Raw genomic sequence first — 25,067 nt, 5'->3', positions numbered from 1 at the left:
AAAAACCCCGGTCAGCAAGGGGCAAGCCTAAGGCAGGACGCAGATGCTGTTCAGAAGGAAATCTCCACACCGCCCGAACACCGGGTAGCGGTGATGTCACCACAAAGGAGGAAGATGGCGCGTGCAGCAGGCAGAGAGGGAACCTTTACCAGCGGTGTGCCCAGGGAAAACAAGGTCAGATGAGGGTCCAGCCCCCCAGGTCTGCAAGGGGCAATCCCAAAGTCGATCCCAGAAGCCTTTCCAAAGCAATTTTCTACACCACCCGAACATTCATTGCATTATTCTTAAATCTTCATAAATAAACTACATACATATTCTAGAATACCCGATGCGTTAGAATCGGGCCACCATCTAGTGTCATTTAGACACTGTTCATATGTTCAGATTTTAAATACATTAGATAGGGACTGCTTCAATAAGGGTTACCTTGACGAGGTGGAGCAGCTTGGGATACATTTTTTTGCAAAAAAAGTATTGACTAAATACCCTGTATTTGTTGTCATCTTTTTATCAGCACTTGCTGACTACTGTTATATGTCTTACTGCAAGGTATTTCTGCACATTTGTCATTCTGTGCTTTCTGTTTGTGTTTCACCATCTAGTATAGGATAATTATATATACACACACATTATAGCAGAGTCATATCTCCCGACTCCGCAGATGGCATGCTGTCGTTGTACGCCCAGACCAGATGGTATGGAGATGAATGAGGGAGACCAAAGTTAAAAAATAGACTTTCCTTCACTTAATAAGAACTTGATGAGAAGTATATACATCAGATGGCAGGCACAACACTTTTGCTGATTTAATAGCAGAATATAGCCGAACATGCACAGCACAAAAGCCGGAGTTTCCCAAGCTGTATGGCAGTGTGGTAAACACTGGTGTAGTGCTTCTGATTGGCGGTAAAATCATCCCCGTCGGTCACAGAGCCGTGGTTCCCACACTGTCAGAACACAGCATGACCACCCAGCTGTGATTGGAGGTAAAAAGTTTATCTCCGGTCACTGGTGTCAGCTGTAATCCTGCCATCTCCACCGTTCTCATTACACAAGTATAAAACACATAATACTGGTGGATAAAACAAGACTGAGCACAAGACCTTCACAGCCGTCTACACATCATAGGGGAGATCTCCTGACACCTTCTCTCCATCTACCTGATGATCCTGAGGAGCACTGGGATCTTCTTGTTTACAGTCCTGTGGAAGAAGAGGACGGGGACATCTCTCTGGTGTTGTCCTCTTACTGGATAGATCTGGATGAAACACACACAGGGACTGAATTCATTCTCTACATACAGATAATTATAGGCTGTGTGTATTTAGTCCTGTCTATTACCTGGTGATGTGAGGGGCTGGGGAACCTCCATTATGACGTTCTTGTACAGATCTCTGTGTCCTTCTAAATACTCCCACTCTTCCATGGAGAAATAGACAGCGACATCCTGACACCTTATAGGAACCTGACACATACAATGATACCGTCATCCCCCGATCCCTTCATAGTGTTACTGTATGATGTCGGTCTGTCATTCCAAGGATGTCATTCTAAGGATAACATCTGAAATATGCCTGAAAATGACTCCCTGCTATAGATGCTTCATTATTATTATTGCTATGCTTCACTATTACTATCACTCTGACAATCGATCTGCTTCATCCACAGGTATGTGTTCTGGCTGCAATACCATCATCACCCATCTTTCCTGACCCCCAATCACCCCTGTATCTGTCTGCTATCAATGGTATGTATCCCGGCTGCAATACCATCATCACCCATCTTTCCTGAACCCCAATCACCCCTGTATCTGTCTGCTATCACTGGTATGTGTTCAGGCTGCAATACCATCATCACCCAGCTTTCCTGAACCCCAATCACCCCTGTATCTGTCTGCTATCACTGGTATATATTATGGCTGCAATACTATCTCCCTTTGCATTTCCTCTTGTGACTTTAATTAATCGTCTCCTGTGTCTGCATCCAGTCTCCCTGCTGCTCCTCCCTTTCTGATCACACCTGGGCCCTTTCATGTGCTGTTAAGTTAGTATAAATTCAGACTAAGAGATCTGTCTGACCACGGTCCGTCATTGCAAGGATGTCTTCTAAGGATAACATCTGAAATGAGCCTGAAGTGACCAGAAGGTACGACTAACCGCTGCATTTACATGTACTAAATTTCTTTTGCCTTCTAAATTACTCTCACTATGCTGACATACGCTCTAACAGTTTTGGCTCCACTACTCCTCACTCTTCTTCGCTATCCGCAAACCCCAGCGCCCGCTAACCAAATAATAATCTCTCCTTTCCTCTTGCCTCCCCACCTGACCTCCACTGCTGACCTGCTCCTTGACCTCAGAGCTCTCCTAATAAAATTCAAAACAAGCCACCCACCCTCCTTCTCCCACACGCTCTCCCTCTCTCTGCTTCTCCTCACTGCTGGCGACATATCTCTCAACCCTGGACCCACACAGCCCATACCTCCCATTGTTGCCCCTTCTATCATTCCCAAACCAACACAAACACCAGAAATCTTTCCCACCTCAAATCCATGCCCTTAACACCCACCACCCTGCTCCCACTCTTTGGCTCACTCTGGAATGCCAGCTCCGTCTGCAATAAACTCCATGTGATTCATGACCTCTTTACCTCTCGTAATTTTTCCTTCCTTGGCCTCATCGAAACATGGCTGACACCCTCCGACACTGCCTCCCCTGCTGTGCTAGGTTACGGCGGCCTCCACTTCACCTACACTCCTCGCCCTGGCAACAGACATGGCGGAGGAGTGGGCCTTCTCCTTTCTTCCAATTGCACCTTCAACCCAATCCAACCTCTACCCTCCCTTATCCTCCCCTCTTTTGAAGTCCACTCTGTCCGCATCTACTCTCCCTCCAACCTCCAAGTGGCCGTCCTATACCGACCTCCAGGTCCGACCACTGCCTTCATTGACCAATTCTCCACCTGGTTCCTTCACTTTCTCTCTGCTGACATTCCCACCATGATCATGGGTGATTTGAACATCCCCATTGACACCCACCATTCAGCAGCCTCCATACTCCTTTCCCTTACATCATCTTTTGGACTTACTCTGTGGTCCTCCTCAGCCACCCAGACAGACGGACATACATTAGACATGGTTTTCACCTGCCTCTGCTGTCTTTCTAACTTCACCACCTCCCCTCTATCTGACCACCATCTACGCACTTTCTCATCCCTGTCCTCCTCACCTGTCACCCATGGCCAGCAGCATGCGCACCCCCGCAGAAACCTCACACATCTAGACACTCGCACACTCTCTGACTCTATTCTACCACTGTCCTCCATATCTTCACTCCACGACACAGACACTGCCACTAGTTTCTACAATGCCACTTGCCACTCTTGCATCAGCCATCGACTCGGTCGCCCCTGTCATGCATAACAGAGTGCGGCGACGAATTAATAGACAACCCTGGCACAATAACACCACTAAAAAGCTTCGGTAAGCATTCAGAATTGCAGAACGGCGCTGGAAGAAAACGCATTCGCAAGACGACTTCACTGCACTCAAACAAGCAACACTTGCATTCAAATCTGCCCTCACCTCTGCTAAACAGGCCTACTTTACATCCCTTGTATCTTCCTTATCCCACAACCCCAAACAGTTGTTCAGTACTTTTAACTCTCTCCTCCACCCACCACTTCCCCCTCCAACCTCTCTCATCTCTGCCGAGGACTTTGCGCACACTTCAAAAACAAGATGGCCCAAACACGGCATGTCTTTATTGCTCAACCACCACAACCCCTTTACACACCAGACCAAAGCCCAAACCCCATAACCTCCCTATGTAACATCACTGAAGGGGAGCTTGCTCATCTCTCCAAATCACACCTCACCACTTGTGCACTTGATCCTATGCCATCCCACCTCCTCCACAACCTCGCCACCACTCTTATTCCATCCCTAAACCACCTCTTCAACCTATCATTTACTTCTGGTACCTTCCCTTCTGCTTTCAAACATGCCACAATCACGCCTATCCTTAAAAAGCCAACCCTCGACCTAACAGCCACGTCCAGCTATCGCCCAATATCGCTGCTCCCATTCGCTTCTAAACTCCTGGAGCAGCACTCCCACGCTGAACTTTCCTTCCACCTCTCATCTAACTTGCTCTTTGACAATCTACAATCTGGTTTCCGCCCCCATCATTCCACTGAGACAGCCCTGACCAAAATTACCAATGACCTACTTACAGCCAAATCTACGGGACAACACTCTATACTCCTCCTTCTAGACCTGTCCTCTGCTTTCAACACAGTTGACCACTGCCTCCTATTACACATCCTCTCTCCTCCTTCGGCATCAAAGATCTTGCCCTATCCTGGATTTCCTCATACCTTTCCAACCGCACATTCAGCGTCTCCCACTCCCACACTACCTCCTCATCCCACCCTCTCTCTGTTGGAGTCCCCCAAGGCTCTGTTCTAGGACCCCTACTCTTCTCAATCTATACACTTGGCCAGGGGCAACTCATAAAGTCCCACGGATTCCAGTACCACCTTTATGCCGATGATACTCAGATCTACCTCTCTGGCCCAGACGTCACTTCTCTGCTCTCCAGAATCCCAGAGTGTCTATCAGCCATATCCTCCTTCTTCACCTCTCGCTTACTCAAACTCAATGTAGACAAATCTGAACTCATCATCTTTCCCCCATCTCACAGATCTTCCTTACCCGACCTTTCTATAACAATTGACATCATGCTTTCCCCCCTACCGAAGGTCCGCTGCCTGGGAGTAACCCTTGACTCTGCCGTGTCCTTTAAAACGCACATTCAAGCTCTCTCCACCTCCTGCCGCCTCCAGCTCAACAATATTTCCAGAATCCGTCCCTTCCTCAACCCTCATTCTACTAAAATGCTTGTACATGCCCTCATCTTCTCCCACCTCGACTATTGCAACATCCTTTTCTATGGCCTCCCTGCTAACATCCTTGCACCTCTCCAGTCCATCCTCAACTCTGCCGCCTGATTAATTCATCTCTCTCCTTGCTACTCCTCCGCTTCTCCCCTCTGCAAATCTCTTCACTGGCTCCCATTCCCTCAGTGTATCCAATTTAAATTACTAATACTGACCTACAAGGCCATCTATAACCTGTCTCCCCCATGTGTCTCTGAACTAATCTCCCCATACCTTCCCTCATGTAATTTCTGGTCCTCCCAAGACCTCCTTCTCTCCTCCACACTTATTCGCTCCTCACCCAACCGCCTCCAAGACTTCTCCCGAAGTGCCCCTATTCTCTGGAATTCTTTGCCCCAACACGTCCGGCTATCAACCACACTCGGATCCTTCAGACGGAACCTGAAAACCCACCTCTTCAAAAAAGCCTACAGCCTGCAATGACTCCATTACCTCCTCACCACTACCGGAGATATCACTTCAACCAACACCGGAACTGCTGCAACCCCCCCAACCTACTGTCTCCTTCCCCACCATCCTGTAGCATGTAAGCCCGAAAGGGCAGGGTCCTTTCTACCCTCTGTATCAGTCTGTCATTGTTAGTTTGCTTACTGTCAATGATATCTGTAACTCTATGTAACCCCTTCTCATGTACAGCACCATGGAACCAATGGTGCTTTATAAATAAATAGTAATAATGTCCCAGCAGTCCCAGCAGTGTCACCTCTCCAGTTAGCAGCTCAATCATCTTGTAGATGAGTTCTAGGATCTTCTGGTCGTTGATGTCCTCATGGATCAGGGGGTTAGGTGGAGGCCCCGTGATTGGGCTCAGGGGTCTTCCCCATCCCTCAGACACAGGGTCCTGACAGCGATCACTAGAGGTCTTCTTCACCACTGTGTAATCCTGGTTATGGAGAGACACATTAATAAATCTCACTACAGACATTTCCAGAGTCCTCACCTCTCCAGTTCTGTCCATCTGTTATTCCCATAGATGAGAATGATGTAATGTGACATCATCAGAATCTCTCACCTCTCCAGTGAGACGGAAGAGGATCTCTAGGGTGAGGTGTAACATCCTCTCCGCCATCTTGTCTCTCTCCATATCCATCCTTGATGGGTAAATCAGGAAAATTCTCTTCTGTAGAAGATCTTCACTGAGAGGATCCGATACTGTAGAGACCTGAATGAGAAGAAGATGAGCCGATGTAACATCATAAGAATCCTGTGTAATAATACAATTACTGGAGATAATAAGGGAAACATATGAGGAGATTTATTATCTTACAGGGTTTAGTTTTCTTCCCTGACATCTACTAATAAAACCTATATATTTAGGCCACAGACAACAAGCAGTTTCCTCCTCGGAGTCGGCAGCTGAACACGTTCCTCATAGACTCATCTTCCATAACGCTAATTCTCGTCTCATTACCGACACTGGAATCGGCATTAGCAATACTGCAGGAGATATTCATTACACGCGACATGAGAAATAACTCCTTCATGATGAGGACGACATCTTCATCTTCTACTGCGGCTCTAGAGACAGATTTGGCCAGAGTCGGTCACTGCCTCCATCCCCACTGGCCGTCTATATGAAGGTTTCCCGTCTTCCCCGCACTGGAATCTTCTATCACGTTAGATCTCAGCTCTGAGTCACACACAGAAGTTTGAGGCTTTTAGAAAAGATTTTTTGTTTCCACAAACACAACGGACAGAAATGATCTGATCCCTAAGTCTCCATGTACAGTGATTTATGGGGTTTATTTCTGGCCTTAAACTTTCCTATATTACAAGAAAAACTCCAGAAAAAGCCGACATTAAAATGTTTCTAAAGAAAATTGGCTCCAACAATTCTTGTAAGAAGAAAAAAATAACAAAAAAGCAGAAGACACATTTTATAATTTTTAACATGTTGAACATTTATTAAAAATAAATTAATCTGTTTGGGCCCCAGAACATAGATGTACACCGCAGGGACGGCACAGATGAGGCTGCAACAAAAACCCTGACAGTTTAACCACTTGCTGCTGTGAAAAGCAAACATGGCATCTAAGAAGGTGTGACAGAGTTCGGCTGAATGCCCCCCGCCTCCAAGTACTCGATAGTATGGGGCGGCCTAGTTACTCCGATACTTACATGCCTAATAATGGGGTCTGGGCTGCAATGTATGAAGGTCTATTAGGCCGGGCCAGAGGCAGCGTCCAATAAGTTACCTTATAACGCCCCCATACACATTAGACTAAAGTTCCATGAAAGCACTGATTTCGGGGGGTTTGGCCGACCATACAATGTATTTGGGGGCCTCCCGACAGATGATGTCAGGGCAGAGAAGGATCCGGCATCCTGAATTTCAAAGGATAATCCGTTTGTTCTTCCTGTAGATAATCCTCCTCTAGAGGAGTCTGGAGGCGACTCTCTCATACAGACCACAGGAAAGCTGGAATATTTGTGTGTATGGGGGAGTCGGGAGAGATCGCCGTCTGCCAAATGACCGTTCAGCCAACTCTGATCTCATGTGTATGGGGCCGTTAGTATTACACTGACAGGCAGTGATGATACACGGCACTACAGTAGTACAGGGCATCACCGGAGCCATCAGAGGCTTGTATGTTGTATGATCGCACTGATCAGAGGGGTTTAAAAAAGGTTTAAAGGGGGGAAAATATCACAGTTTCAGCAACAAGAAATATCCATCACTATATGGAAAGCAGAGTCACTGCACAATGTTAGTTACGTCACGTCCATAACTGCTTTATTATACTCTATTATCCTGTACACAGTGGAGTAGATAGAAATCACAGATCCCACAGCAATAGCTGGAATTGGACCCTCCAACGCAAAGAAAAAAAAATATCTCTATCTATATACACTGTTCAAAAAATAAAGGGAACACTTAAACAACAGAATATAACTCCAAGTAAATCAAACTTCTGTGAAATCAAACTGTCCACTTAGGCAGCAACACTGATTGACAATCAATTTCACATGCTGTTGTGCAAATGGAATAGACAACAGATGGAAATTATTGGCAATTATCAAGACACCCTCAGTAAAGGAGTGGTTCTGCTGGTGGGGACCACAGACCACATCTCAGTAACAATGCTTCTGGCTGATGTTTTGGTCACTTTTGAATGTTGGTTGTGCTTTCACACTTGTGGTAGCATGAGACGGACTTCTACAACCCACACAAGTGGCTCAGGTAGTGCAGCTCATCCAGGATGGCACATCAATGCGAGCTGTAGCAAGAAGGTTTACTGTGTCTGACAGTGTAGTGTCCAGAGGCTGGTGGTGCTACCAGGAGACAGGCCAGTACATCAGGACATGTGGAGGGGGCCGTATGAGGGTAACAACCCAGCAGCAGCATCGCTACCTCCACCTTTGTGCAAGGAGGAACAGGAGGAGCACTGCCAGAGCCCTGCAAAATGATCTTCAGCAGGCCACAAATGTTCATGTGTCTGCACAAACGGTTAGAAACTGACTCCATGAGGATGGTATGAGTGCCTGACATCCACAGATGGGGGTTGCGCTCACAGCCCAACACCGTACAGGATGCTTGGCATTTGCCACAAAACACCAGGATTGGCAAATTTGCCACTGGCGCCCTGTGCTCTTAGATGAAAGCAGGTTCACACTGAGCACATGTGACAGCCGTGACAGAGTCTGGAGACGCCGTGGAGAGCGATCTGCTGCCTGCAACACCCTTCAGCATCACCGGTTTGGCAGTGGTCAGTAATGGTGTGGGGTGGCATTTCTTTGGAGGCCGCACGATGTTGGGCTGTGAGCACAACCCCCATGGAGACACAATTGTGCCTTTACCTGGAGATAAATTCCCAGTGGGGGGCAATTTCCAAAATGCAATAACTTAAGTTGGGAATTCAACTCTTTTCACACTTAAGGGATCTGTATATGGAGACTACAAACTACAGTGGGGAAATAAGGATTTGTTACGCTGCCAATTTTGGGGCTAAAGTCACATTGTTGTGAGGAAAAAAGTAAAATTGTCATTTTTTCCTTCCACATTGCTTAAATTCCTGTCACACTATCCGAATTCAGATATTGTCCTGCGAGAAAGGAGAATACAGGGAGCGGAAGGGTTAATAGGACTCACAGGAGGAAGCGGCCCAGAAAGCAGAAGGTCCAGGAGTGTCTGCCACATATATGACCGCTCTGTGCACACAGGACCTGTGATGAGATCACAGGAGAGGAGGAGTCAGGGGTCACATGATCAGGGGCCTCAGTGTGTGCAGGACTCAGTGTGCTGGAGCGCTCCCGATAATCAGCTGCGTGTGTCGCACTGTGTGATAGTCACAGCACCTGCATGGAGGGTGACACATGCAGCTGATTATCGGGAGCGCTCCAGGGATCCGGGGTCCCGATGCAGCTATTCGGTAAGTGATATTAGCCAATAGCAACTTCTCCGACGATATTCGCTCATCTCTAGTAATAACAGCTCAAAGAAATTCACCAAACTTTTCATTAAGTTTAATAGCAAGACCCTATTAAATATTGAGCACCGGCGGGATGAAGCATTGACAGCGGCATGTAAAAGTGTGGGCGCCCCGGGTCAAAATGACCGTTATTGTGAGCAGTAGTAAGATGAAGATGAAATGATCTCTAAAAGGCCGAACCTCTAAGATGACACATGGCCTTTGTATTTTAGGCAACAATAATAAAAAAAATATATATATATAGACTTTTTTACAATTTCATAATTGCAAAAAGGAAAAAGGGGCGATGCAAAACTTTGGGCATCCTGGGAGATTTGTGTACTGAGATAATTTTGACCAAGATTTCACACGTTAATTAGCTTGTTAGGGTTATGGTGAGATCACATGGTGACCAGGAGCTACAGTCTGAGGAAAGGGCTAAAAAGCCTTCACTAGACCCCTGTACAGCTGTATAATGAGGCCCAGGCTTTATAGTGAAGAGACAGGAGTGAGAGCCTGTTCCCAGGAGCTACAGTCTGAGGAAAGGGCTAAAAAGCCTTCAGTAGACCCCTGTACAGCTGTATAATGAGGCCCAGGCTTTATAGCGAAGGGACTAAAGGGCCTGATCCCAGGAGCTACAGTCTGAGGAAAGGGCTAAAAAGCCTTCACTAGACCCCTGTTATGATTGGGCCATCGAGGAGGAAAGCAAGACCAAGCTAAGCCACAGAAAACTAGAGAGGTTGGTAAATAAGCGGATTGCAGACCCCTGATCCTATCCACACAACTAGCAGTAGCCGTGGAGCGTACCTACAATGATTCTAGATGCCTCGACACAGCCGGAGAACTAAATAAGCCTAAAGCAAGAAAGGGGAAATCTAAACTGCCCCAGAGCAGACCCCAAAGGAATAGATAGCCCTCAAACATATATTGTCGGTGAGACAAGATGAAAGCACAAACACAGGTAGGAAAATAGACTGAGCAAACGATGGGGCCGAAACTAACTAGACAGGACAGGAAAGGAAATACACTGTCTGCAATCATGCAAAAAACCCTGCAAAAAATGCCCAACACATCTGATAGAAAAAATCCTGGAGTCACTAGACTTCGCCCACTATATCAGCACTCTGGTATATTCTGAAAACAGAGCAAAGAGAGGCCAATCTAATAAGGGACAAAAACAAACTGGCACAAACAGTAACATAAGGATGGAAATTCAGCACAGTCCCAGGCGGGGCTAGCTGACCAAACAGAACTGAAATAGACAAAACCAAATCAAATGTGAACAATAGCAAAAGAACACTTAGATTGAGCATGCAGGGACTGAGCTGGAAACTAAGACCTCAGGAGGCAGGAAAAAATCATCAGCAGGGATAGAGGGAGTCGGCTGTCTTAAATCCAGTCAGAAACTCCCAATGTCCAATTGTCCTCCTCATTATCAGGTGGCAGGCCTCTGTTAATTAGATCAGCTCCATTACCTTCTGTAACCACCAGAGGGAGCCCGAAAGAGAATTCGCAACCCCTCTGTCAATACAACCATCTCCACTACCTTCACCAGCAACCAGAGGTAGGCCAGAAAGTGAATTCACAACAGACCCCTGTACAGCTGTATAATGAGGCACAGGCTTTATAGTGAAGGGACAGGAGAGAGGGCCTGTTCCCAGGAGCTACAGTCTGAGGAAAGGGCTAAAAAGCCTTCACTAGACCCCTGTACAGCTGTATAATGAGGCACAGGCTTTATAGTGAAGGGACAGGAGAGAGGGCCTGTGCCCAGGAGCTACAGACTGAGGAAAGGGCTAAAAAGCCTTCAGTAGACCCCTGTACAGCTGAATAATGAGGCCAGGCTTTAAAGTGAAGGGACAGGAGTGAGGGCCTGTTCCCAGGAGCTACAGTCTAAGGAAAGGGCTAAAAAGCCTTCACTAGACCCCTGTACAGCTGTATAATGAGGCCCTGGCTTTATAGTGAAGGGACAGGAGTGAGGGCCTGTTCCCAGGAGCTACAGTCTGAGGAAAGGGCTAAAAAGCCTTCACTAGACCCCTGTACAGCTGTATAATGAGGCCCAGGCTTTATAGTGAAGGAACAGGAGTGAGGGCCTGTACCCTGGAGCTACAGTCTGAGGAAAGGGCTAAAAAGCCTTCACTAGACCCCTGTACAGCTGTATAATGAGGCCCAGGCTTTATAGTGAAGGGACAGGAGTGAGGACCTGTGCCCAGGAGCTACAGTCAAGGGCATGTCACACTAAGAGATATCGCTAGCAATATCGCTATAACTTGTGACGTTATAGCGATATTGCTAGCGATATCGCTGTGTCTGATACTTATCTACAACCCGCTCCCCCGCTGGTTATCGCTGATCGCGCGAGAACAGGCTGGAATGTTTCTTGTCGTCTGCTTCCTGCGGCGCTTCCTGCTGTGATGACGAGCGACGAGTGTGGATGCGGGCGGGAGGACACAGGATCACTTGGTGTGACAGGTAAGTAGTGACCCCGTCCCCAGCAATGTCGCTAGTGAGATCTGCCTGTGTGGCAGCTCACTAGCGACCACTTAGCGATGCACCAGCGATCCTGACCGCGTCATATCGCTGGTCGGGATCGCTGGTGCATCGCTAAGTGTGACAGGACCTTCAGTGGAAAGGGCTTAAAAGCCTTCACTAGACCCCTGTACAGCTGTATAATGAGGCCCAGGCTTTATAGTGAAGGGACAGGAGTGAGGGCCTGTGCCCAGGAGCTACAGTCTGAGGAAAGGGCTAAAAAGCCTTCACTAGACCCCTGTACAGCTGTATAATGAGGCCCAGGCTTTATAGTGAAGGGACAGGAGTGAGGGCCTGTTCCCAGGAGCTGCAGACTGAGGAAAGGGCTAAAAAGCCTTCACTAGACCCCGGTACAGCTGTATAATGAGGCCCAGGCTTTATAGTGAAGGGACAGGAGTGAGGGCCTGTGCCCAGGAGCAACAGCCTGAGGAAAGGGCTAAAAAGCCTTCACTAGACCCCTGTACAGCTGTATAATGAGGCCCAGGCTTTATAGTGAAGGGACTGGAGTGAGGGCCTGTTCCCAGGAGCTAAAATCTGAGGAAAGAGCTAAAAAGCCTTCACTAGACCCCTGTACAGCTGTATAATGAGGCCCAGGCTTTATAGTGAAGGGACAGGAGTGAGGGCCTGTGCCCAGGAGCTACAGTCTGAGGAAAGGACTAAAAAGCCTTCACTAGACTCCTGTACAGCTGTATAATGAGGCCCAGGCTTTATAGTGAAGGAACAGGAGTGAGGGCCTGTGCCCAGGAGCTACAGTCTGAGGAAAGGGCTAAAAAGCCTTCACTAGACCCCTGTACAGCTGTATAATGAGACTCAGGCTTTATAGTGAAGGGACAGGAGTGAGGGCCTGATCCCAGGAGCTACAGTCTGAGGAAAGGACTAAAAAGCCTTCACTAGACTCCTGTACAGCTGTATAATGAGGCCCAGGCTTTATAGTGAAGGAACAGGAGTGAGGGCCTGTGCCCAGGAGCTACAGTCTGAGGAACGGGCTAAAAAGCCTTCACTAGACCCCTGTACAGCTGTATAATGAGGCCCAGGCTTTATAGTGAAGGGACAGGAGTGAGGGCCTGTGCCCAGGAGCTACAGTCTGAGGAAAGGACTAAAAAGCCTTCACGAGACTCCTGTACAGCTGTATAATGAGGCCCAGGCTTTATAGTGAAGGAACAGGAGTGAGGGCCTGTGCGCAGGAGCTACAGTCTGAGGAAAGGGCTAAAAAGCCTTCACTAGACCCCTGTACAGCTGTATAATGAGACTCAGGCTTTATAGTGAAGGGACAGGAGTGAGGGCCTGATCCCAGGAGCTACAGTCTGAGGAAAGGACTAAAAAGCCTTCACTAGACTCCTGTACAGCTGTATAATGAGGCCCAGGCTTTATAGTGAAGGAACAGGAGTGAGGGCCTGTGCCCAGGAGCTACAGTCTGAGGAACGGGCTAAAAAGCCTTCACTAGACCCCTGTACAGCTGTATAATGAGGCCCAGGCTTTATAGTGAAGGAACAGGAGTGAGGGTCTGTGCCCAGGAGCTACAGTCTGAGGAAAGGGCTAAAAAGCCTTCACTAGACCCCTGTACAGCTGTATAATGAGGCCCAGGCTTTATAGTGAAGGGACAGGAGTGAGGGCCTAATCCCAGGAGCTACAGTCTGAGGAAAGGACTAAAAAGCCTTCACTAGACCCCTGTACAGCTGTATAATGAGGCCCAGGCTTTATAGTGAAGGGACAGGAGTGAGGGCCTGATCCCAGGAGCTACAGTCTGAGGAAAGGGCTAAAAAGCCTTCACTAGACCCCTGTACAGCTGTATAATGAGGCCCAGGCTTTATAGTGAAGGGACAGGAGTGAGGGCCTGTTCCCAGGAGCTACAGTCTGAGGAAAGAGCTAAAAAGCCTTCACTAGACCCCTGTACAGCTGTATAATGAGGCAAAGGCTTTATAGTGAAGGGAAGGAGTGAGGGCCTGATCCCAGGAGCTACAGTCTGAGGAAAGGACTAAAAAGCCTTCACTAGACCCCTGTACAGCTGTATAATGAGGCCCAGGCTTTATAGTGAAGGGACAGGAGTGAGGGCCTGTTCCCAGGAGTTACAGTCTGAGGAAAGGGCTAAAAAGCCTTCACTAGACCCCTGTACAGCTGTATAAGGAGGCCCAGGCTTTATAGTGAAGGGACAGGAGGGAGAAAAGTGGGGAAAGGAGCCAGAAGAGCCTGACTGCCCATCACTAACCTGCAGAGCCGCACTCCACATATATGGCTGCTCTGTGCACAGGACCTGTGATGAGGTCACAGGAGGGGAGGAGTCAGGGGTCACATGATCTCCCGAGTGCAGACCTCCATGGAGCCTTCTCCTCAGTCAGTGACATTCCCGCCATTATTCGCCCCTCACTACTGGCACAATTACCCCGCGCCGCCTTCTCTACACAGTGTTATGTGTGGAATGTAACGTGTGATTTCTCTGGAGGGAAATAGACCCCACACAGGAGGGAATTCTCACCAGTTACCGGCCGTCTACTATATGGCGGCATATGATTGTGCTATCGACTCCACACCAGGAGCTAAAATGCCCAAATCTCGGTTATTTCCCCCCTTCCAGAGTCCGGCTGAGGTCGGGGTCACACTTGGGAGAAACTCGCCCGAGTCTCGCTCCTCAGTGCCCTTGTGGATTAGCCTCTGTAGGGGAAACGACACAGGCTGTCAGGGACAGGGGGCCCCAACATAAATCCAATATTCATTGTAAGAAAACCCAACCTGATGCTGCCATTCGGGGTAACCAATGCTCCGGCAGTCTGTGACAATGTCAGTAATTATATTTTTTCTCACTGATTGGTAGATTTGTGGTAATTTTCCTGGATGATATAGTGAGTTACTCCCGTCCTCTGGAGGAGCATGCTGAGCATGTCAGACAGGTTCTCCAGGTTCTACGTGACAACTATTTATTTGGTAACCTGGAGAAATGACAATTTGTGGTCCAGCAGGTCCAGTTCTCAGGACATTAGGCTTCTGCATTGGGGTCTCAGATGGACCCCGTTACGGTCCCAGCAGTCGCTTCATTGGTTTGGACTATAAGCCGCACTGGACCATAAGACGCACCCCAAATTTTCAGAAGGATAATGGGGCAAAAGTTAATGTGTCAAATGGGGGTCTGTCCCACAGTCTGAATTCAGTAAACCCGGGGGGGATCGACAGCGCTGGTGGAGCTGGGTCACAGGAGGTGTTCGGTGATCCGGTGATGATCTGACTTATCCCAGGCTGGTGCAGCAGGAGCCTCTGTAACATCTGTAATCTCACTGAGGCCATTTGGAGTAAGGGGGTTTAGTTTATAAATCCAGAAGATTTCTTCCCGATGTACTTGTCCAATGCGATTCTGACCCTGTGGGGGAATCTCCTCTGTGGGGAATATTCTCAGTTGTGTGGAATCTTTCTGGTGTTTGATGGTGCAGTGACGTGAAAGCCCATGTTGGAGAAAACCCTATGGAGTATTGGGACGGTGTGAGTTCAGCCTTTTGTGGGGGGGTTGGGTCGTCCTTCCCACATATAATTTCTGGTATGAGCATATAATCACGTGTGTAACATAACTGGTGGAACATGACATGGGAGTTTTGATCAGGAAAATTTCACCAGTAGAAATAAGGGTGAATTCAGAGAGACCATGGCAGATAATATTCACACCTAAGAAATCTAAGTTATTCTGTGCAAATTGTGAATAAATCTCATATTAACCTTATTCTCCTTGTTATATATTTAATGAAATCATTAACCCCTTTCTGTCCCAGCCCACACCAGAAACACATCATCCACATACCGGTGGTCCGCACAGAGGTATCAGGTGGGGGTTTACACTATAAATATATTTATTTTCAAAGTCTGACAAGAACAAAGTAGTGAGACTGCAGCATCCGGCGCCCCCATCGCTGTCCCCGTCATCTGGGTGTACCAGCTGCCCCCAAAAGAGAAGGCCTTATGGGACAATATAACATTCAGGCTTTCCAGGATGAATCCAATATAGTCATCTGTTTCAGCAGTGTTTTTCATAGATTTTTTATTGCTTCCAGTCCTGTGATTTGTGGAATTCGTGCGTACAAGCTCCCGACGTCGATCAAAGCCAATTTATAACCCTCCTGCCAATCTATACCGGACACAATTCTCTATAAATCTCCGGTGTCCTTGATGTGAGCAGGTGCTATTATCAGTAATGGTTTCAGACACCGGTCTATAAATGTAGATAAAGATTCTGTTACTGATCCGACCCCGCACACTATCGGGCGGCCTGGTGGGGGCGCTGCGTCTTTGTGGACTTTAGGAATATAACACCAATGCGGCTTGTGTGGAAATTCAGGGAAGAGTTTCTCTGATATTCCTTAGACAATCGTCCCTTCTCTATGTGAAATCTCAGAGAAGATCTTAGTTGTTCCTTCTCGTTATTTGTGGGATCAGCGCTTGTTTTTCTCTGTGCTGCTCTCTGATCGCTGTCTTTCTGCTCCTTACTATATTGTCCATTACTACTAACACTACATTATTGCCTTTATCGGCTTCTCTAATAACAGGATCTTGGCAGTTTTTATCTCCTTCAGTGCTCGCTGTTCTTTTTTGTTACATTATCTGTTGTTTTTGTACAGCACGGCCTGTGTGTCTTTTACCCCTCTGTAAAAAAACATAAAAACAATTAACCCGATCAGTAAACACCGGAAATAGAAAAAATGTGAGAATTGCCAAAATTACGTATTTATGGATGGCACAATTCCACCAAAAATGCTGTAACGAGCGATCACAATTGTACTAATAAAAACGTTATCTCGTCCTGCAAAAAATAATCCATCATACAGCTCCACCGGAGGAAAATAACAATGTTACGGGTCTCGGAAAATGGAGAAACTGCTCCAAAAATGTTTCTTTCCAAACCTCAGATTTTTTTTCTCCATTAAAATAATAAAAACTGGACATGTTCGGTGTCGCCGTAATCATAGTGATGAGGAGAATCATATTACACGGTCAATTATACCACAAAATGTACAAAAACAATTCACAATAAACAATGTCAGAATTGTTTTTTACACAATTTCACTGCACTTGGAATTTTTCCCTCATTTTTGAGTACACTATGTGGTAAAATTAAGGGAGTCATTGAAAAGTACAACTCGCCCCGCAAACATCAAGCCTCATATGTCTATGTGGCCAGAGAGAAAAGAGTTATGGCTCTGGGAAGAAGGGAAGGAAAAAACAGAAACAAAAGAACGAAAATGTCCCGCAGCATGAAGGGGTTAATTGCGTCTTTCTGCCACTTACAGGGAAAGTTAGAAATTAGTTGTCAGGTCAGCGTTATGTTCATGGCTTCTGATTTAGAGGAGTTGACTATAAAATTCCTTCCATGGCCGAATTCTCCGAATTCCTTTATTACAGAGGGAAATGAGACCATTGAGGGTGAAACATAGAGCCACAAGTCACCTGTGTATAGAGCGAGTGTATAGAGCTGTTTTTCCTCGTCCCATTATTAATAGATGATGTGTCAGATAGAAGGCCGTCTCCCCTAATTATCAGTTTAGGGTCAGTGTATAAGGAGAGAATGATAGATAACAAGAAAAGGCCCAACCCAATATGTCGTAGGGTGATCTTCAAGAAAGTCCGGGCTCTATGTCCAACGCTTCTTCAGTGTCGGCAGAAACAAGGCACATTGGGATCCCCGGGGTTTCCGCATATGACATTAATAACAATGTTTTCTCACAAGCTTCTCTGTCCTTAATAAAGCCAACCTGATGGTTGGTAACAATTGGGGGCAGGTAGTGGGAGAGCCGGGCTGTAATCACTGTAGAGAATATTTTCACCTCTACAGTAATTAGTGATATTGGATGAAAATTAGGGCGGACATTTGGTTCTTCTCCAGGCTTTCAGTAACAATGTTATGTCAGCCACAAGTAATTAAGGGGCAGAGAGGGAGTCTTCTGAGATATTACTGAACACTTTTCCTAAAATGGTAATAACTGGGGTGCAAACATCTTATAACATCTATTATTGCCTCCATCTGGCCCAGGGCTCTTCCCGATAGGGAATGATGTAATGGCCTCTCCGATCTCTTGCTCAGTGACAGCTTTGTCTAGTTCCTCCTGCTCAGGGGTCTGTAAGGAAGGAAGAGCAGCGTCCATAATATATTTGTCATTTTTTCTTTCCAGAATATTAGGTGGCATGTCGTGGTATTATCCATGGATATTATAGAGCGAGCTATAATAGCAACAACATGCCTCAGCTATGTCAGAGGGGTTATGCATTTCTGGCCCGGGTGCCCCTTTTATTTTGGATACATATGTCCCTTGCATGCATGGATATAACCTCCTTGCCAATGAGCGACCACATTTATCTGTGAATTCGTACGAGCACCTTCTCATGTGATCTTGGTATTTTCTATACGTTTCATCTATTAGCAACTTTATCGCCTTTCTTTTTTCAATCAGATCATTTTTATTGAACAAAACAAAGAATTACTAACATTTTGTTTTTCTTGGACAAACATTGTGAGAAAACAATAAAAAAATAAAAACCAGTAAACAATACAACAACCGGTTACAATGATATAAATCCCAATTTTGCTCTATAGTAGAGGGTGTACAGTAGTGAATAAGGCTGTGCATCCTCTGTAGTCCCGGAGCGTCTCTCCCAAACCCCCCTCCAGCCCCCTTCTCTCTCTCTTTCTCCCTACAATCAGGTTAGAAGTTGAGAGTGAGTGGGAAGGGGCCAATTGTGAGGAAGCAATTTGAATGTTCCTGTGTCTACCGTGAGCCGTGTCATCAAGAAGTTTAAAGCCCATGGCACTGTGGCTAACCTCCCTAGATGTGGATGGAAAAGAAAAATTGACAAGAGATTTCAACGCAAGATTGTGCAGATGTTGGATAAAGAACCTCGACTAACATCCAAACAAGTTCAAGCTGCCCTGCAGTCCGATGGTACAACAGTGTCAAGCCGTACTATCCGTCGGCATCTGAATTTAAAGGGACTGTATGGTAGGAGACCCAGGAAGAGGGTGTACAGCAGTGAATAAGGCTGTGCATCCTCTCTAGTCCCGGAGCGTCTCTCCCAAACCCCCCTCCAGCCCCCCTTCTCTCTCTTTCTCCCTACAGTCAGGTTAGAAGTTGAGAGTGAGTGGGAAGGGGGCTATTGTGAGGAAGCAATTTGAATGTTACTGTGTCTACCGTGCACAGTGTCATCAAGAAGTTTAAAGCCCATGGCACTGTGGCTAACCTCCCTAGATGTGAACGGAAAAGAAAAATTGACAAGAGATTTCAACGCAAGATTGTGCAGATGTTGGATAAAGAATCGCGACTAACATCTAAACAAGTTCAAGCTGCCCTGCAGTCCGATGGTACAATAGTGTCAAGCCGTACTATCCGTCGACATCTGAATGAAAAGGGACTGTATGGTAGGAGACCCAGGAAGACCCCACTTCTTACCCCGAGACATAAAAAAGCCAGGCTGGAGTTTGCCAAAACTTACCTGAAAAAGCCTAAAACGTTTTGGAAGAATGTTCTCTGGTCAAATGAGACAAAAGTAGAGCTTTTTGGGCAAAGGCATCAACATAGTGTTTACAGGAGAAAAAAAAGAGGCATTCAAAGAAAAAACACGGTCCCTACAGTCAAACATGGTGGAGGTTCCCTGATGTTTTGGGGTTGCTTTGCTGCCTCTGGCACTGGACTGCTTGACCATGTGCATGGCATTATGAAGTCTGAAGACTACCAACAAATTTTGCAACATAATGTAGGGCCCAGAGTGAGAAAGCTGGGTCTCCCTCAGAGGTCATGGGTCTTCCAGCAGGACAATGACCCAAAGCACACTTCAAAAAGCACTAGAAAATGGTTTGAGAGAAAGCACTGGAGACTTCTAAGGTGGCCAGCAATGAGTCCAGACCTGAATCCCATAGAACACCTGTGGAGAGATCTAAAAATGGCAGTTTGGAGAAGGCACCCTTCAAATATCAGGGACCCGGAGCAGTTTGCCAAAGAAGAATGGTCTAAAATTCCAGCAGAGCATTGTAAGAAACTCATTGATGGTTACCGGAAGCGGTTGGTCGCAGTTATTTTGGCTAAAGGTTGTGCAACCAAGTATTAGGCTGAGGGTGCCAATACTTTTGTCTGGCCCATTTTTGGAGTTTTGTGTGAAATGATCAATGTTTTGCTTCATTCTCATTTTGTGTTTTTTCATTTAAGACAAATTAAATGAAGATAATAATACCAAAGAATTTGTGTTTGCAATCATTTTCAGGAAGAAACTGAGTATTATCTGACAGAATTGCAGGGGTGTCAATACTTTTGGCCACAACTGTATAGTTCTGTAATTGTAGTGTCGCCATAATAGGTGTAGTGTCCCTGCAGGTGTGCAGTGCTGCGGGGGCTCTGCTGACATTTTGTGAAAGGCCAGAACCCCCGCAGTTTATATATTTATTTTTGCTCATTTATATAGCGCTATTAATTCCACAGCGCTTTACAGACATTAGTGGCATTGTCCCCAATGAGGCTCACAATCTACATTCCCTATCTTTAGAGATGGACATGCGGCGCGTTTTTCCAGATCACAACACGTCTATTTATCTTGTGGAGACGCGATAAATCTCACCGTACAATGTATTGTATGCAGTGAATCCGCACGGTTCAGTGATCACATGTGGAGTCACATGCGTTCGATAGCCGGCAGCGGACATGTGCTGCATCCAAAGCGCTGTCAATTCCTGATCGTGTGCACCGGCCTAAGGAAATAAATCAGTCAATTTCAGATAAAAGCAAATTCCTTTGACCTCTGCTGGTGTCAGTGCCGTCTGTGGCCCCAACAGGGGATTTATGTGAATCCTATTTTAGAGGGATTCAGGCAGAGCCCCCGGACGCACTGCAGAAGCGCAGTGTGAACAGGGCTTAATATCCTATTGTGTGGAATAATGCCGTCTACTATACTATTCCGGCCTGTCCCAGTGCAGCGGCCAGACACGGACACAGACAGCAGGCAGACACGGACAGCGGCCAAAAACGGACAGCATCCAGACACGGACAGCATCCAGACACGGACAGCATCCAGACACGGACAGCAGCCAGACACGGACAGCGGCCAGACACGGACAGCGGCCAGACACGGACAGCGGCCAGACACGGACAGCGGCCAGACACGGACAGCGGCCAGACACGGACAGCGGCCAGACACGGACAGCGGCCAGACACGGACAGCATTCAGACACGGACAGCATCCAGACACGGACAGCATCGAGACACGGACAGCATCCAGACACGGACCCCGGGCAAACACGGACACCGGCCAGACATGGACAGCATCCAGACACGGACCCCGGGCAAACACGGACACCGGCCAGACATGGACAGCATCCAGACACGGACAGCATCCAGACACGGACACCGGCCAGACACAGACAGTGGGCAGACATGGACAGCGGGCAGACACGGACAGCGGGCAGACACGGACAGCGGGCAGACACGGACACTGGCCAGAAGATACTTTTTTTAGAAATCCGTTGCACATCATCATTCAGCATTTCTGCAGCGTTTTTTTCCCTGTTCAAATGAATGGGACACAAAAATGCAAGTGAAAAGGCTGCAAAAAAGCAGAATATTTCCTGCCAACACTGTAGATCAATCCACAGCAAAAATGGTGGGTGTGAACAGACACTACAGGGGATTTCTGAGAATGTAAAAATTAGTTAGCATGAACTGATACATTCCCCGTGGCTCCAGCACCGATGCTCTGGGGTTCTCTGCTACTCTCAGCACTGGGCTGCAGTGTTCTTGTGGCTCTGGGGGTCTCAGCCAGTCTCAGCACTGGGCTGCAGTGGTCTTGTGGCTCCGGGGGTCTCTGCCAGTCTCAGCACTAGGCTGCAGGGGTCTTGTGGCTCCAGGGATCTCTGCCAGTCTCAGCACTGGGCTGCAGTGGTCTTGTGGCTCCGGGGATCTCTGCCAGTCTCAGCACTGGGCTGCAGTGGTCTTGTGTCTCCGGGGGTCTCTGCCAGTCTCAGCACTGGGCTGTAGGGGTCTTGTGGCTCCGGGGGTCTCTGCCAGTCTCAGCACTGGGCTGCAGTGGTCTTGTGGCTCAAGGGGTCTCCGTCAGTCTCAGCACTGGGCTGCAGTCGTCTTTTGGCTCAGGGGGTCTCTGCCAGTCTCAGCACTGGGCTGCAGTGGTCTTGTGGCTCGGTGGGTCTCCGTCTGTCTCGGCACTGGGCTGCAGAGGTCTTGTGTCTCCGGGGGTCTCCCTCAGTCTCAGCACTGGGCTGCAGTGGTCTTGTGGCTCCAGGGGTCTCTGCCAGTCTTTGCACTGGACTGCAAAGGTCTTGTGGCTCCAGGCTTCTCTGTCAGACTCAGCGCTAGGTTGCAGTGATCTTGTGGCTCAAGGGGTCTCCGTCAGTCTCAGCACTGGGCTGCAGTGGTCTTTTAGCTCCGGGGGTCTCTAACAGTCTCAGCACTGGGCTGCAGTGGTCTTGTGGCTCGGTGGGTCTCCGTCTGTCTCAGCACTGGGCTGCAGAGGTCTTGTGGCTTCTGGGGTCTCTCTCAGTCTCAGCACTGGACTGCAGTGGTCTTGTGGCTCCGGAGGTTTCTGCCAGTCTGAGCACTAGACTGCAATGGTCTTATGTCTCCCGAGGGTCTCCGTCAGTCTCAGCACTGGGCTCCAGTGGTCTTGTGGCTCTGGGGGTCTCTGCCAGTCTCAGCACAGGGCTGCAATGGTCTTGTGGCTCCGGGGGTCTCTGCCAGTCTCAGCACTGGGCTGCAATGGTCTTGTGGCTCTGGAGGTCTCTGCCAGTCTTAGCACTGGGCTGTTGGGGTCTTGTGGCTCTGGGGGTCTCTGCCAGTCTCAGCACTGGGCTGTAGGGGTCTTGTGGCTCCGGGGGTCTCTGCCAGTCTCAGCACTGGGCTGCAGTGGTCTTGTGGGTCCTGGGGGGTCTCTGCCAGTCTCAGCACTGGGCTGCAGGGGTCTTGTTGCTCCTGGGGTCTCCCTCAGTCTCAGCACTGGGCTGCAGTGGTCTTTTGGCTCCAGGGGTCTCTGCCAGTCTTTGCACTGGACTGCAATGGTCTTGTGGCTCCAGGCTTCTCTGTCAGACTCAGCGCTAGGTTTCAGTGGTCTTGTGGCTCAAGGGGTCTCTGTCAGTCTCAGCACTGGGCTGCAGTGGTCTTTTGGCTCCGGGGGTCTCTGCCAGTCTCAGCACTGGGCTGCAGTGTTCTTGTTGCTCGGTGGATCTCCGTCTGTCTCAGCACTGGGCTGCAGAGGTCTTGTGTCTCCGGGGGGTCTCTGTCAGTCTTAGCACTAGGCTGCTGGGGTCTTGTGGCTCCTGGGGTCTCTGTTATTCTCAGCACTAGACTGCAATGGTCTTATGTCTCCCGGGGGTCTCCGTCAGTCTCAGCACTGGGCTCCAGTGGTCTTGTGGCTCTGGAAGTCTCTGCCAGTCTTAGCACTGGGCTGCAGTGGTCTTGTGGCTCCGGGGGGGTCTCTGTCAGTCTCAGCACTGGGCTGCAGAGGTCTTGTGTCTCCGGTGGTCTATGCCAGTCTTATCACTGGGCTGCAGTGGTCTTGTGGCTCCGGGTGGTCTCTTTCAGTCTTAGCACGAGGCTGCTGGGGTCTTGTGGCTCCTGGGGTCTCCCTCAGTCTCAGCACTGGGCTGCAGTGGTCTTGTGGGTCCGGGGGGTCTCTGCCAGTCTCAGCACTGGGCTGCAGGGGTCTTGTGGCTCCTGGGGTCTCCCTCAGTCTCAGCACTGGGCTGCAGTGGTCTTGTGGGTCCGGGGGGTCTCTGCCAGTCTCAGCACTGGGCTGCAGGGGTCTTGTGGCTCCTGGGGTCTCCCTCAGTCTCAGCACTGGGCTGCAGTGGTCTTGTGGCTCCAGGGGTCTCTGCCAGTCTTTGCACTGGACTGCAATGGTCTTGTGGCTCCAGGCTTCTCTGTCAGACTCAGCGCTAGGTTGCAGTGGTCTTGTGGCTCAAGGGGTCTCCATCAGTCTCAGCACTGGGCTGCAGTGGTCTTTTAGCTCCGGGGGTCTCTGCCAGTCTCAGCACTGGGCTGCAGTGGTCTTGTGGCTCGGTGGGTCTCCGTCTGTCTCAGCACTGGGCTGCAGAGGTCTTGTGTCTCCTGGGGTCTCTGCCAGTCTTATCACTGGGCTGCAGTGGTCTTGTGGCTCCGGGGGGTCTCTGTCAGTCTTAGCACTAGGCTGCCGAGGTCTTGTGGCTCCTGGGGTCTCTGTTATTCTCAGCACTGGAGTGCAGTGGTCTTGTGGCTCCGGGGGTCTCTGCCAGTCTGAGCACTAGACTGCAATAGTCTTATGTCTCCCGGGGGTCTCCGTCAGTCTTAGCACTGGGCTGCAATGGTCTTGTGGCTCCGGGGGTTTCCGTCAGTCTCAGCACTGGGCTCCAGTGGTCTTGTGGCTCCGGGGGTCTCTGCCAGTCTTAGCACTGGGTTGCAGTGGTCTTTTGCCTCCAGGGGTCTCTGCCAGTCTTACCACTGGGCTGTAATGGTCTTGTGGCTCTGGGGGTCTCCGCCAGACTCAGCGCTGGGCTGCAGTGGTCTTGCGGCTCAAGGGGTCTCCGTCAGTCTCAGCACTGGCCTGCAGTGGTCTTTTGGCTCCGGGGGTCTCTGCCAGTCTCAGCACTGGGCTGCAGTGGTCTTGTGGCTTGGTGGGTCTCCGTCAGTCTCAGCACTGGGCTGCAGTGGTCTTGTGGCTCCGGGGGTCTCTGCCAGTCTCAGCACTGGGCTGCAGTGGTCTTGTGGCTCGGTGGGTCTCCATCAGTCTCAGCACTAGGCTGTAGGGGTCTTGTGTCTCCAGGAGTCTCTGCCAGTCTTATCACTGGGCTGCAGTGGTCTTGTGGCTCTGGGCTTCTCCGCCAGTCTCAGCGCTGGGCTGCAGTGGTCTCCGTCAGTCTCAGCACTGGGCTGTAGGGGTGTTGTGGCTCCGGGGGGTCTCCGTCAGCCTCAGCACTGGTCTGCAGGGGTCTTGTGGCTTCACCTTATATTATAGCAGCAAAGTGAATAATAACCATCAGGGCCCCCGAACCATCGGCCACGGAGCCAGAGGGGATTTAGCAGAGTAGTTTGGGGGTCATGTAGGACTTGTTTTTAATCGCTTTTTATTCTGCTGTTTGTGAGGTAGGATGTAGAAAAAGACGGCAATTCTGCTAATGTTTTCTATTATGTGACTGTACGGCCCCTTCACACGACCTGTCATGTTTTTCACAGATGC

General features: G+C 48.8%; 1 pseudogene; it reads right to left on the bottom strand.

Moving 5' to 3' along the window:
• LOC141072536 (uncharacterized) overlaps positions 1-18,375 on the bottom strand; it is a 59,789-nt pseudogene extending 41,414 nt beyond the window's left edge.
• Between the last annotated feature and the right edge of the window lie 6,692 nt (positions 18,376-25,067).

The sequence above is a fragment of the Dendrobates tinctorius genome, unplaced genomic scaffold (genome assembly GCF_039654945.1).
Source record: "Dendrobates tinctorius isolate UK_male_01 unplaced genomic scaffold, ASM3965494v1 ptg000274l, whole genome shotgun sequence".
Lineage (NCBI taxonomy): Eukaryota > Metazoa > Chordata > Amphibia > Anura > Dendrobatidae > Dendrobates > Dendrobates tinctorius.
Note: the sequence above shows the minus strand (reverse complement) of the source record. Positions and strands in the feature narration are given on the sequence as shown.